The sequence below is a fragment of the Apteryx mantelli genome, chromosome 3, assembly GCF_036417845.1.
Source record: "Apteryx mantelli isolate bAptMan1 chromosome 3, bAptMan1.hap1, whole genome shotgun sequence".
Taxonomy (NCBI): Eukaryota; Metazoa; Chordata; class Aves; order Apterygiformes; family Apterygidae; genus Apteryx; species Apteryx mantelli.
This window is the reverse complement of record NC_089980.1, coordinates 37,598,266-37,612,828: the sequence shown is the minus strand read 5'-3', so window position 1 is coordinate 37,612,828 and position 14,563 is coordinate 37,598,266. Positions and strand designations below refer to the sequence as shown.

The 14,563-nt window shown below is 39.2% G+C and overlaps 2 long non-coding RNA genes across 2 annotated transcripts in view; one reads left to right on the top strand and one right to left on the bottom strand.

Moving 5' to 3' along the window:
* The window catches only part of LOC136991662 (uncharacterized), a 114,344-nt gene that overhangs the window by 28,028 nt on the left and 71,753 nt on the right, over window positions 1-14,563 (bottom strand). The gene's annotated exons all lie outside the window — the stretch shown is intronic.
* Window positions 246-12,669, top strand: LOC106490393 (uncharacterized). The gene is made up of 3 exons (XR_001293598.2): window positions 246-304; window positions 3,890-4,070; window positions 12,618-12,669. It is a non-coding gene; the product is annotated as an uncharacterized lncRNA (long non-coding RNA).

Genomic DNA, 14,563 nt, shown 5'->3' with positions numbered 1-14,563 from the left:
TAGGCAGGGTAGTACTGAAAGGTTGATTGTTTTTAATCTCTGTTGTGGCCCTGCCTAGTACTGCCTGTATTCTAAGCATATGTTTGTGTGTACCTATTTTGCCCTTTGGTCAAGCAGAAGTTACTGTTTTTCAGGATGCAATAAAAAACTGTTTTCTTAAGACTTGTTTTTGAGGGGCGAAGGCCAGAGAAGAAAAAATCCAGGCTGAACAATTCATACCTGGAGGTTGACTTCACCTTAGAAAAGCTACTTGAAACTTCATATACCTACACTGATTCATTGATCTACATGCCAAAGAGATCTGGTTAGTGTTGATTTACAGATTCTACATTATTTAGGAGATTATAGTCTAATTCTTCTGCTGCTGTGGCTAGTCAGGGCATGAACTGTAGTTATAATGATAGGCACTCTGTTTCTGGATTTTGGCATGCCAGGCAAGGAAGTCACTTCAAAGTAAAGCTGAAACACATGGAAGAGGGAGTTGTGGGGGAGAGAACACCAGGAGGAGGAAATTAGATTGACTTTGGCTTATTAAGGAGTTGTACACACTGATGAATCAGTGAATGCAAGCATCAGTGAAAGGATAGTATGGGATGAAAATGATATGTGGCTTTTATTACTGGAGTTGATGCAAAGTGGCAAAAATAAGAAAAAGGTAACTGGAGACAAAATGGATCTATTTAAATGGGAAAATGTTTTGTTGCCATTGGCTGCTCATTTAGTATTTGTATTATAGTTGTGTTCAAGGTCTGCTTTGAGGTGAGAGGATATGGTGGAGTCACATGGAACTTTTCACCATTTACGTGTCTAATAAAAGTTTCCCTGTCTTCAGTGGTTTACATGCAGCTTGGGCAGGGCTGGTTGGGGTGCAAGGAGGGAGTTCTAGCTTGCAGGGAGAACAGAGGGCAGGAGCTTAGCACCAAGGCTTTGAAAATGTCCTTGAAATGATTTGTTAAACACCAGGTTATGAATGTTTGAAGCTTCTGTATGTATTTGGGTTTCATTCAGATCTGTTTTTTTCTTTTCTTTGCTTTTATTTTTCTTCTCAAAAATACAGAGCAAGGCCAGCCTGAGATTTCAAGGGGCACTGTAGTTTAGGCACTTGGTATTTTATCAGCATTTGGCTCTTTCTCATCTGTTACCTCTAGCTCACTCCATATGCCATCAAAGCACTCACAAATGAAATACATGAAGCCCTTGGTGTGGACTTGGAATATTTCATTGTAACAAAGAATTTATTTGCTACATTTTGACTTCTTTTTAAATGATTTCACTCCTGAGCCAAACATGATCCTCTTCCCTTTGATATTTTAAACAATTTCCATAATTATTTCTGGGACTAATTTTTGGTTGTTGCGTGCTCAAGAGTAGTCTATTGTGTGGCTTAATGACAAAATTTGAACAGATTAAGCTTGATAATACTCATTTCTATCTGAAGTAGACAAGTATCATGGTGAGGACTGAGCTTCTGACACAATATTTACAATTATAAACTTAAAGGTTGCTTTCTGTGCATTTTCTTCAATAGACAATTAGGATTCTTTGTTCAGGTTTCAGTCAGTAAATTTGCTCATTAGAGCATTTTTTATGTAAGCACTTTTTAATTGAGACATATGTAGGAAAGTATCAGTATCAGTTAAAGATTAACAAGTTAAATCAGTTATTAAACTTTAAAAGATATCAGTCTGTGAAACATAAAAGCTGTCTTTGATGTAAAATAATTTAGAGCCTGATTCACCATTTCATCTTCATTTGGCAAAACACTTCAGTTTGGGGATTACACAGAGACTTTAATTTAGGTGGGTGCTTCTGCCCTGTTGAATCCGCCCAACATTATATTGCTCACCTATAGATCTACTTCTTGCAATCGATCAAGGCTGATTTTGTTTTGTAAATTGTATATTAATCATGTATATTATGAAAGCTAGATTTCTTAGGGGAAGCTTGAATTATCTGAAAGCAAAAACACTTTCAAATACATCTACATTGTAGCTGCACACATGCAAATTATTTACTTTGTGAAAGTGAGGAAAACATGATGAAGTAAAACATAGGCATTGTAGAGTCCCTTTCTTTCTCCTCCCCTTCTCTCCCCTATTTGTCAGTTTTGGATTCAGGGGTCAAAGAGGTTCAGTTTGGGTATTGAATTACAGTGTTGCTACTATTTTGGAAAGGAAAAAGCCGGCTGAAAATGTGAAACCTTTTTTACCCCCCTTTTTACATAGTAAATGTCCCCTCAAGTGAAAATACATGGATGTAACTGCAATGCCAAATTAAAGTGGCATGTTATCAAAAGCACAGTAGCTTTAAAACTGTAGAGGTATATGGAAAACTGTTTAATCTTTTACCTGTTAAATGTGATATAATAACATTGATATACATCAAACAGCCATTTGGGATTTTATGTGTCAAATAGAAAGTCTATCTATTTTGAAATTTAATTCTCGTGTAATATTTGACATGTGGAATGGGATAATTGACACATGGACACTAATTAGGGAGCTATAATTCAGGAGGTTCTGATCACGTACTTTATTCTGACATGTATATTGCCCCCCTGGTAACAGTGTTAACGGTGCTTAGACATGTGCATCAGGAAAAGAGAATGTACCCCTGGGAGCTCTGGAAATCAATCTCCTATGTAATACCATTTTTATAATGCTCTAGAAGGAGAGGGTTTACACATTTTTCCATTTATTAAGCTGATCATAAAATATTCTGGCTTTGAAATAGTTTGACTCAGCTGGTGTTTTCATTCTTAAAAAAATGTAGTGAATAATATCTTTCCCTGAAATTGAGCCTTTACCTAAAGCACTTTTCAGTTCTTAATGCTCACTTAAAATCTTGGGTAAATCTACTATATTCAGCTGAACTGAGTCCTGTTTACCTTATGCAGGGATTGTTTCAGCAACCCCTGAAATGCAAAACCTTCTGTGGCAAGAGAGAAAATGCAGTCTTGTGACTGCAGCTCTGACCTAAAGAACATGCTCTCTCCAAGTATGATTTCATTCAGGTAGTGAGAGCAAAAGCTGCATTAAAAAACAGAAAGATTGGCCTTGGGCAGACAGGTGAGCTCAGCTTTTTCTCCCTTTTTCCTCCTGGCTTTGTGATCATACTACACACATAATCAGACTCTCTGCATGCCCCAAACAGAGCATTCTTTTATGGCATTTCAACAAATCCTAAAGCTCTTTGACTCCATTTCCTTGTCTTTGCCAGACTTTTCAAACTTCCTGCATGATAATAAGTCTTAAATCAAGAAATACTTTTAAAGCACTTCATGGTTCTAATTTACTGCATGGTAACAGAAAATTATTATACTAACAGAGAATTATTATACTGTATGGTAACAGAGAATGGTGTACAGAGAATTGCTTGAGGTACAGTACTCTACCACTCTAGAAGACAGGCAATTGAAGGAAGTACAGGCTAAAATCCAATTAAAAGCACTAGAGTCTGGCAAAATGTAGCCACCAAATTAAAACCACCCTGGGGATATTGTTCTCATTCTTGAAAAATGTTTAAAAGGATTTTTAATTCTTCAAAATCGAACATTTTTTAGGTCTCCTTTTGTGCAGCTTCTCCAGAAGCTGGCTCTTTCTGCAGTACAGTATGTCCTCTCTCATGCTGATGTTTGGACATGGCTTTAGCAATGACTCAGAGTTCCAGCTATTGTTTCACTAACTCCCCTTCCTGCCGTGCTGGGGGTTTCCCCTCTCATCTCTTTCCCAAATAATCAGCCAGACCCACCCCTCTTGAGTTCATAAAATCCAACAGGAGACCGCAGATTGGGGTAGGATGGCTACAGTATACTATTCATGCAATTCTAGCATTGAGGCTATAAACACTGCAGGGAAATAATGGTTATTTATTTTCATATCTAACACAGGAATCCCAAATGTTATGAAGCATCAATGGAGGAACAGACATTATGATACAGTGAGGATGGCAGCACTTGATCAGAGGCTGCACTTTGGTATAAGTACTTCCTTCCATAATCAGAGTATCATGCAGTTCTATATGGTGTCTCCTCATGAGAATCCCACTGTTATTTCTGCAATTTGCTTGAGGTAAAAAAAAAAAAGAGTCAAATGGGCTTAAAAATCTTAAGAATTACCAGGGTATATGCAAAGCTTGTGGAATACCTTTTGCTATTTAAACAGAAATACAAATGGACAGAAACAGTGTTTTGGAAACAAGGCATCAAATGGGTTGTTCCTCTGCAGCTTTAAATTCAGACTGGCAGGACCAGAAAGGCTTGAGGCTATCAACCTCGCATGTCCTGTGGCACAAGCGGCTAGGATGGGAAAAGTGATACCTGAAAGACTGGGCTAAGCCGATGCTTTAAAATGTGTGCAGGCCATCATAGCCAGCCACCAGGGCTGGAACCCGCTATTGTCTGGTCTAATGCTAGCAAGCTTTATAAAACACACCTTTCACAAAATTTAACTTCATCTTACGATAGCTATCATCTATGCAACACACATGCCACTGTGATAGGACTGCTACCATGAGCTTTTCAGATCCACTTCATCTCACCCGGGCTAATGAGAATAGCCATTACATGTGTTCAGAAGCATCCTTGACTTAATGGCAATGCCCGTATCTCGTATGTTTGCAATCTCCCTTGCATGTGGATATTTCCAAAAGATATTTTTGAAGGTTTTTTTCTTTTAAACAGTCCATTTTTGTTTCTTATGGAAAGGTAGAAGAAATGATTCTTTTGCCCTGTGTATGTGCATTTTTCTCGATAAACAAATATCTGTTTCTATTATCTTTTCTCTCTCATCTCCAGTTACAGTTAAGTCATTTAATCATCTGCAAACATGGGTTATAAACTCTTTGTAGAAGAATCTGTGCACCCTTTACCTGCCCTGAAAAGTTCAGGGCACTCTGAAGTACCATCAAATAATGATATTCATCTTAAACTATATTCATCTAAATATATATATAAAACTATATTCCAGAGGTGGAATGAAGAGGTCTCTTAGTCTGACTGAAACATTGCTTGGTATTTTTCTTCATTTTGTGATACTTTCAGCATAAAACATACAGATTTTCAGTTTAAGTGCTTTTGTGGGCATTGGTGGTAAGTTGTGACAATAATAAATATGATTGGTCTGCTTGAGTCTTAAATTTTCCAAAGGCTGTTTTGATTTTGTGCTGCTTACAGGGCTTGAACCCTCAATACAACATAGAACAATGTTTCATTAAAACAAGCTGCTTATAAAATGTGCGCTTACTCAGCTGGAACTTAGTTGGCCATTTCTGCTGCTGTTCTCAAGTTCCAGAGTTGCAGGTGGAACTGGGTTAATTTCCCAGGAGCCTGCAATAGAACTTGACATGTTTTCTGCTACATATCCTCATCCTCCAAATTAACCTGAAGACAAATAGGATCTGTTTATTTGCTGCTTCTCCAAGATAATATTTTTGGCTGTCACAGAAGAGTCTGTCTTATATTCTGAGCAAACATGAAACCCTAAAAAGCTGATCAACTTAGACCGGAGATTATCTTATGTGCAATAAAGTCAATGGCACACTTCAACATGCAACTTGAGGGGAAAAAATATTTTTTCAATCTAAGTATTTCAGTAGCAGAATTTACAAAATCTTGTGATAGATCATGTGTGTGCCTGATCTTTGGTTCAATAGCTTCCCCTCCTTCTCTGGCATTTAGCATTCAGTGATGGGTACAGAATCACAAAAAACCTAAACAACAATAGCAGCAATATGGAAATCAGCCCATGTACCCACACTTCCAAAGTTACTCCAGAAGATGTGGGAACTTCTATTGTTGGAAAAGCTGATTCATACAATTCTCCCTACCCCAAAAGTACAACAAACAAAAGCACTCCTGTACGCAAGTATATTTGGAATCTGTCCACTGAATATGCCAGGTGCTAACAAACAATACTCTCGTGCGTATTTTTATCAGAAAAACAAAATGCGATATTCAAGAATAAAGCTCACAAAAAACAAAGCTCACAACCCATTCTGTTGTGAGTAAATCAGTCTTTAATAGAGAGGGTTAATCACAACAATGAAGTGTGAACCTAAATGCAGAGGACTGGCAATTGTTACCCTTCCTCTTCATTCACCCTTGGAGATGGACTAAACAGTAACAGATATGCCGCTTGTTGAACTGCTCAATCTGTACTATAATACAGACCATGACACCAATAGTTCAAGTCCGTACTGACTAGACATGTGCCTGGAGATGAGCACAAGCTCACTCCATGTGTTCTGTATCTCCTCTATAGCAGAAGGGAGAGAACTATGAAAATGAGACTGTGATCCAGCACCGAGCACCTGAGCCACAGCTCACTGACAGGCTGATTCCTACCATCTTTAATGGATCCTGAAGCAGAAACATGGGGAAATTTTTTTGGAATAGATATCTATATTTCTGGTGTCCCAGGCTTTTGGAAAACTGCATTCACAGACAGACATTGTGATTCAGGACCTAGCACGTTTAGAGATGAAGTGGCTCTTTAATTTCAGTAGTTACTGTCCTAGCAACTTTTCTCAATGCCTACAGCTTGCATTAAGCAAAATAAGTTGTTAGCATGATGAAGGTACTTGCACCATCTAACTTAAATACCTCAGTCAGATCTCTAAATTAGGAGTCTGAGTTCCTTGTATGTTCAGGAAGGAGGGAGTTTCATATCACATAAAAGTCTATGTCTTTTTATTGGCATGGAGGAAACCTTAGGTTAGGTCCTTTATGTTAGGCAGTGTCAGCTTATTCACCTACGTTCAGTTCTGCTGCTAGCACCACAGGTTCAGTTCTCCGTGCTAAGCTTCCTTCATGGAGAGGATTGAATAGCTTTTTAAGCACCCTTTAAAAATTAAACTGTGATCTTTTTTTTTCATTTTTTCCTAAGAAAAGAGGAGGAAAATTTCAATAAACCATTTAGCAAAGTGAGCTTGGTGGTATATTTAACTAGTTTCAAATGACACTTTTCCTTAGCTAACTGCTCTAGAAGGATAGGAGGCAGCAGACTGGAGGGGTGCTTCCCACCTCGTTCAGCACAGAGGCATTTTCATCCTTCTGTGTCATCACATTGTGAGAAAGCTCCCTTTCCAAGGACAATATTAACTTCCCATTTTAGGTTTTCCTTCTTGTTTAATCTAATTCGAGTTTGAAAGGTAGTAAGAGGAAGCCTTGGTTGATAGGTAGCTTGTCATTTAGGACAGCTAGGCCATTTCAAAGACGCACAAAACTTACAGATGAAAATTTACAAATGATGTAGGGACTTCAGATTACAATAGTTTCATTCAGCACTCCAAACTAGATTTTTGAGGAATGGCTAAAACTATGAATGAGTGAGTCCCTAATTACTGTGGCTGGCTCTATTGCTGACTTGTGTCTTTTATAGTATCTGCTGTAAGACTAATCAACTAGTTATTCTTCAGGAAGACCATATCCGCCTCCGCCTGCAGTTTGTGTCCCCACCCATTGGGCTGCAGAACTACAAAGCTAGACAAGGACAGGAAATCATCTTAGGCTACCCATGTCTATGTGACACAGTACTGTGTGGTAGAAATAAGTGAACTAGCTTGCTGAGGGCTAAAGTTTGCTAGGAGTGTTCAGTTAACTCTGACAGAAGTCATGCTAGGTCTTCAGCTTCGTGTTCTTCCTAGGTGACTGGAGCAGGTGACAGAACCAGCTCAGAATAACAGTATCTCTCCCAAGCCAAAATTAGGATAAAGCAATGAATTTAAGAGAGATATATTTAAAAAGCAAAAACTGTAGTTGTGTTGTGTCCTTGGAAATATTAGGACAAATTTGCTCTTCTCTGTGCATAAACATTGATCAAGAAGCTGATTTCTTTAATCAGAAACTAACAGGTGACAGTCACTGTTTTTATGACTGCCCTTATTTAATGAGATAAATCCTTACCAGAGTTGCAAGTGTTGAAAGGTGTCAGTAACAGCAACATCAGGAATGATGGAAACCAGCTCCATTGCACGTTTGTGGTAACATGGAAAGCAGATGTGACTTTCAATTTTGTAGAAATGATTTCAGACAGCATATTAATAATAAAAAAAACAGTGAAAACCTTAATATTCAGTGAGATAAAAACACAGCTACGGTGACACGGTTTGGTCTGGATTACAGAAGGAAGTTCAAGAATGCAGCTTTAACTCCAAAGTCTAATAGGCTGTGAAGGAACAAGATGTGAAAGATATGAGCAAACAACACATGTGACAAATTCCGCTGAGAAAATTATTACACCTCCTCTTTTCTATTTCTTTTGGGCTGAGTAGAGAGTCAAACAATGTATTCTGTTGTGTTCACGTCTGCTGACTATTTACACTTTCTGGTTAATTACTTTCTATAGTTTAATGGAAAGAAACTTCAAATACTTTGTTTTAAAAGCTTATATTTGCCATACCAAAGAATTCATGAAGTTTATGCTCATGCTCAGTTGTACTTTTCAGTCCAAATGGGATTTTTCAGGGTTTCGGAGAAAAAGGAACAAACACCTAAATAGACTCTAAAATGCTGCTCATGATGACGCAATATCGGATAGCAAATGAAAGTTTAGTAGTTCAAATAGGGCATATTTCTTTAGCTTTTGGGGCAGGCAAAGTTCCTCAGGAAGTGTGGCATTTTGCCAGAGCAAGGAGCCTCCAGGAATTGAAACAGAACAGTACTGGTGACCCTTCACTGCCTTAGACCAGCTGTTGGAGAGGAGGAAAGCACTAGTGTGTGCACTGCTACTTGAAAGAGAACACAAGTACATGGAAACTGTCACATCAGTATTAGGCTGGGAATGTGTATCTTTGCTGGTAGGAATCTAAAGTTTTTCATTTTTTTTCACAATGTTCTTTTAATGGATATATCCACATGTTTTTTCATAGTAATAATACATTTTTTGCAAAATCCTACCTGTATCCATGCAGTGTCCTGTAAAATACTGTGTCATTCTTCTGTGCTCACATGGAGTAAATATTGCATTGGACAGGATCTGTCCTTTAAAACTATTCAAAAGAAGCTTAAAGTCATGCTTTGGGCACTGGGGATCTAGTTTCTCCCTCTCCACCCTAACAAAGAGAGAACTTAGACTACGGAGGGATTAGGAAAGGTAGTGGCAGGATTCTGAGGGCCCTAAAGATACCCACCCAGAGAGGGTGAGTTCTCATTCCTGACTCGTTCTGCTTTGGCAGCATTTATTTTATAATGGAACAAGATCTGACCTGAGTGATAGGGACCAAGTGGCATAGTGGTTTAATGACTCAGCTGGCTAATTACTGGATCCCTGCTCTCTTTCCTGGCTGAGTTGGAAGGAAAGAATCTGGGCTGCCCCTGCCTGTGCTACGCACAGCCCGTGGGCTGCAGGAAGCCTACAAAGCATTTTGTTGGCTTGCTGGGCAGCCCAGAGTCATCCTGTGATGTTTGCCCTGCCACCTTCCTGGACACCACTCAATGTACTTTTGCCTTTGGATTGCTGGGCCAGCCAAAAAAACATTCAGATGTAGCTAAAGGAAAGGGAAAGTTTAGGCCATGCACGCTATGATATTGTAGTTGTTTTCACAGGGCACATGAGGATGGCAATATTTCAGTAAGAGGAGAAAAGGAACAGCCCAGTGTTCAGTGGAGGACACACACTTATTTAAGTTGCACAGTGCTGACACACAGTGGAGGGCTACATGGTACCCTTTTCAAAATTCAGTCCTGTACCTACAGTTTAGGAAAAGAAAGCAGTATTTTGAGTACAGAAGAGGCACTCAGCAACCCTAGAAGGGGCAGCAGCTGTTGAGCTAGCTACAGAGAGGGCTAAATAGAAAACACTGAAAACTGAGATCAAACAGATGAGAATGAAGCAAAGAAGCAGCAAGAGACAAAACAAAAGGATGCAGCCCCATGGGCTGTCTTGAATACAGTTCTCTCTTAATCCAGAGTGATTTGGGTTTGGTGCTAGAACAGGAAGTTTTCCTAAAGTGTTATTACCCCTGGATGTGTATCTGCTTCAATTACTAATTGTCTTTATTTTCACTGAGCTCTTCTAATTTATACCACTGAGGAGCTCATTTTTAACTGAAAGTATAAAAACTTATAAATATTCATGTTGCTATATAACTTTTTTTTTAGGAAGGGAAAGGGTAAATCTACTATAAATACTTTTTAAGCACTTTTTATCCACATTGCCTGGATAAGAGTTGCAGAATGTGGCCTGTTTTGAAACTCCTCTCTTCTCACCTATACGAGCATAATGCTGCTAGCTTAAATGGATTTCCTTCTGTTTTGAAACAAGTCATGTGAGAGGATACTCCTGATGTTCTTGTTCAAATTGATAGTGTTACGTCCTACCCTGGAAGTCACAAGAATTTGCTGTATTCTTCAGAGATATGTATTTTCAATTAGTCATCCGTACAAGGGGACTGTTTAAGACAAGCCTTTCCCCCAAAGCAGTTAATTCTTCAGAATGAAAATAATCAGATAATGAGTTCATTTCCGATTTCACATTTAATGCCAAACATTTTTGGGTAAACAAGATATGCTGGCAGAGCTCTGCTCTCATTGTATGTTTTTTATTAACTGGGAAACAGACAGTTGATTTTTATCCTCTCTATCAGCTCAAATAAATTACACATACTTTAGAATAAGAGACTTGTGCAAACTAGCTGGCTGGTTCCAGTGTGGGAGCCAATCAGCCAGTCTGTGTAAACTGCATTAAGGTCAGCTGCAACAGGCCCTGCTAGCAAGAACTGAAAAATCTCTGAAGACCCAGGCTAGGAATCCCTTGCTTGATGGAAATTTTTACCACAGTAAATCTTATTTCTGTAGTATGAAAATAAGTGAGGCAGCAGATTATCTATCTTTGGCAACTATATCAAATAAGACAGCCACATTATCTGAGCTGCTCTATCATTTCTGTGTACAGCTACAGAGTAGTGCTAGGGACCCCTGAACAGCATGGGTGAGGTGTGCTTGTGTGGCTCCATGCTCTTCACGTGGGCTGATGTACACTTCAGCTTTAGCTATGCACCAGATACCATATACTGCTAGGTGATTTTTTTTTTTTAAGTTTGTATAGGGAAGTGAAAATATAAAAAAGTAAAAGTATTAAATACTGTTTTTTCTCACTGTGAATTTACCTCCCTGAAGCTCAGTTTTGGTCAGTGGACTTGCTCTAGTTTCACAGACCTGCCAGTGAGAACAGAATCTGGCCCTGAGTCTGGGTGCCTCTGGAGCTTTCAAAATATTTTTCTCTGAATCCAGGCAGGAGAAACTGAAAAGTTTTATCTGGAAGTGACATTTATGATGTGTATTCTGTCAAAAGGACCTGAAGGAGCTCATTTTTAAGAAGATGTCTCAAATTTTAGTGAGAGGCCAAAGCATTCAAAATCATTTCTAATCTTGAATGTTGCAGAATTCAGAAGATGTCTCTTGTGCAAATAATATTCTTCCTATCTCTGCACAACAAAAATCTGAAACATCAGGAAGAGAGCAGTCATTCTTAAACCAAGCAAAGCTGTCTTCCTTCTTGATAATTTATATTAGCTTAGCGCTTAGGTTGATGGTGCTAGCTCCTGTCCAAACTGAGAACATAAAAACATTCTCTGCACTCAAGAGCTCACAGTCTAAACATAAAACAAAGAGTCAAGAGCTGGAGACAGACAAGAAGAGGGAGTGCAGACGCAGTGATATTGATCAGCCCAGCCTCAGCACAGCACTAATCACTGCAGTTAAGGTTTTAAATGGGTATTGCAGGAGAGGAGCATTTCAAGAAAAGATTTTAAAGAGAGCAATGTGGTTATTTTTATAGGTGTTTATCTATCTATATATAAAAGTGTGAAGCAGTGTCAGAGGAATTTGTTTGTCTGAATACAGGCCCAGTGCTGGATTTTAGGAAGTCATAATTTGACCCCAGAAGTCCCAGATGCAGATACTGAATTAAAAAGATCAATAGGCTTTTCATTTTTTCTGAAGTACAGAATAATATCCAGGGTAGCAGAGGGTGTAAGTGAACTACACAGATAAAGCTAGAGAAAGACTTTGGCTAGGCGAGCTCTCCCCTAGTCCTGGCTCTGGCAGCTTCACTGTTTAGCTCCTGAGGGCCCGCTAAACAGAAGTTGCTGGTGCTTTTGTGAGGGTATGGCATGGAGGGAGTCTGGTGTCCACAAAAAAAAGCCAAAGAACATTTTGATTTCTGGGAAAACAGCATTTGCAGCGTGGGCTCCAGACATGAGAAGCTGGGGTATTAGTAACGTATGGCTGGAGACAGTTTCTGCAGCGGAACTCCTGCTTTCAAAAGAATAAAGGAATGTCTTGAGAGAGCTGCTCCTTTCCAATCCCCTACTTAGAGGGGAAAAAGTGCAAATATTTTTCTTTTTGCTGTCATTCTGAGGATGAAGCCACCATTTGGATTTCTCTAACCCAGTGTTTAACTTTCAGATGACAGAAATACAACAGTTCACAAAAAACTGGTCTCAGCCCTTGCTCATATGCTAGTTAACACTTTGATGGCCAAGTTACATGCTCTATAACCCTAAGCCGCTTAAATAAGAATTTGGCAAATTACAAAAAAAAAAAAAAAAGCATCTGTACTCTTTTTGTTTTTTTTTAAAGACCTTCTCAGATTGTTTTCTTTTCTTTTCTTTTTCAGTAAAAGCCTGATTTGGGAAGTTATTGTCTGGCGGCTGTATTTGCATGACAGCAAATAAGGTCAACCTGCATTGTCCAGTGTTGAGGAAAAAATAACCTTTGGAGAAAAGGAAGGCAAATTGCCCTGTTCTGAGTCATCAGGAGCTGTTGTGCTGAAGGAAGGAGACATTCTTGAGGAAAAAGTTGCTGGCACTGTTCTACTGCAAGAGAAAAGCTGCATTATACTGTGGGTATGATTTTGCTAGGAGAACTGTTTACAAATTGAATATGCGCTCTTCTTTTCTGTTCCCAGGAAGCGATGGTCCCTGGTGGATTGATAGTGACTATTGTTTGTTGCAATGCTTCAAGGTTGCTTTAGCTGCATGTTCAAGCCACGTGCCTAGTGCTTGGGTTTATAGAAGTTTGAATTTACTTAGATGTCTACAAACTTTCCATACAAGCAGTGGTGGATTCTGGGCCCAAAATGTCTTTAATCAAAGGTGCCTTCTCTCTCCGCCTCTGAAATCTCCGGTTCACACTTGTTGCTTCAGAAAAGCAGTCTGAGTCTACTTGTCTTGTGTGAATAGTTTTTTGTTTGTCTCCCATTTGCATCAACAGTTTTTAGAGGAAAAATCCTGCGGTGAGGGAACATTAAAAAAAGCATCCTGCTTTTTTGCAGAGTCTTTTGAGAAATTCCATCATAAGGAAATAAAAATATTATACCTGAATGGGGTGGTATTTTTCTGTTGTGTCTAAATGCTTCACCATCTGTTTTGCCAGCCCATTTCAACTGTGAAAGTATAATTGATACTAGCACCCCGTTTCATCCGATAGGAAGGTCACTGTATGATAGAACTTTTTGTATACTTCTAAGCCCCAGTTACTGTAGAATCCATGTAGCAAATCTTCCTTTCCTGAGATCTTTCGAGTATGGAGTTAATCTAATTCAGATGAGCCTCCTGCCTGCTTCAGGGTATGCCACAGGACAAACTTTTCCCTGACCAAGCTCAACCAAAAGGGCCCCTGCCTCCAGGAGAAATGGCTCAAGACCAGCACCCTAACTTCCAGCTGAAACATGTAACATTGGTTTGTCCTTCAAGTGGAAGCCAATATCCTTTCTCTACCACAATTTTTGAACAAATTTCCAAGTATGGCAGGACGCAGTGGCAGGCACACAATAGGACTTTTGGCATGTATTACACTGTGCTCAACAACTCTATGCTCTGATCCAAACATGCCCACCAAAAATAACTTCAGTGAACAGCTTTTATTTTAATTATTCCAGTGTGGAACTCGTGAAGTTTTGCCAACAATCTGGTTTGTAAAGCTTTTTGTATCTAAGTACAGAAACCCATAGTGTGTAGTTAATCCCCTACTGGGATTTTCCTGATCTAATCACAAGTTTGTTCTCTATCCTCATCTTTCTTTACCTGTCTCTTGCTCTTAGTGCTGTTCATCCCACTGACTCCTTGAAATCTTGCCCCTCTTGGTTTTTTTTTTCGATTGTTCTTACCCAGCTTTCCTCCCTAATTTTCTGTCTTCTCTTTCAGCTCCACTTTTATTGGTTGTTAGTGGTTATTTGGTGGTTCCCTAGTAGTTCTGATCTCTGTAGTGCTCTTGGTGACTTCTGTATGTGGGCCCTCCTCTTCCCTCTTTACACTCTCCATCCAGCCTACCACATGGTATAATAACTTAACAACTACGTTTTTGGCAATGACTTGCAAATCTGCCTTTTCCTATTTGATCAGTTTCCTTTTGTCAGCTGCTCTTTCTGTCGTCTTCTCCACTTTTCTGCTTCTTCCTGTCTCCTTCCCTTCCTCCCCATGTCATAAATCATAAAACATACATAGTTTGGTGGGTTGTGCTGCTAGCTTCTGCAGAATCCTCCCAGGGCCTGAGTGGGTTGGCTATCATTTTTGCTCTCTATTCTCTACTTTGGACTATTTACTTAACTCTTCCACTATCAAA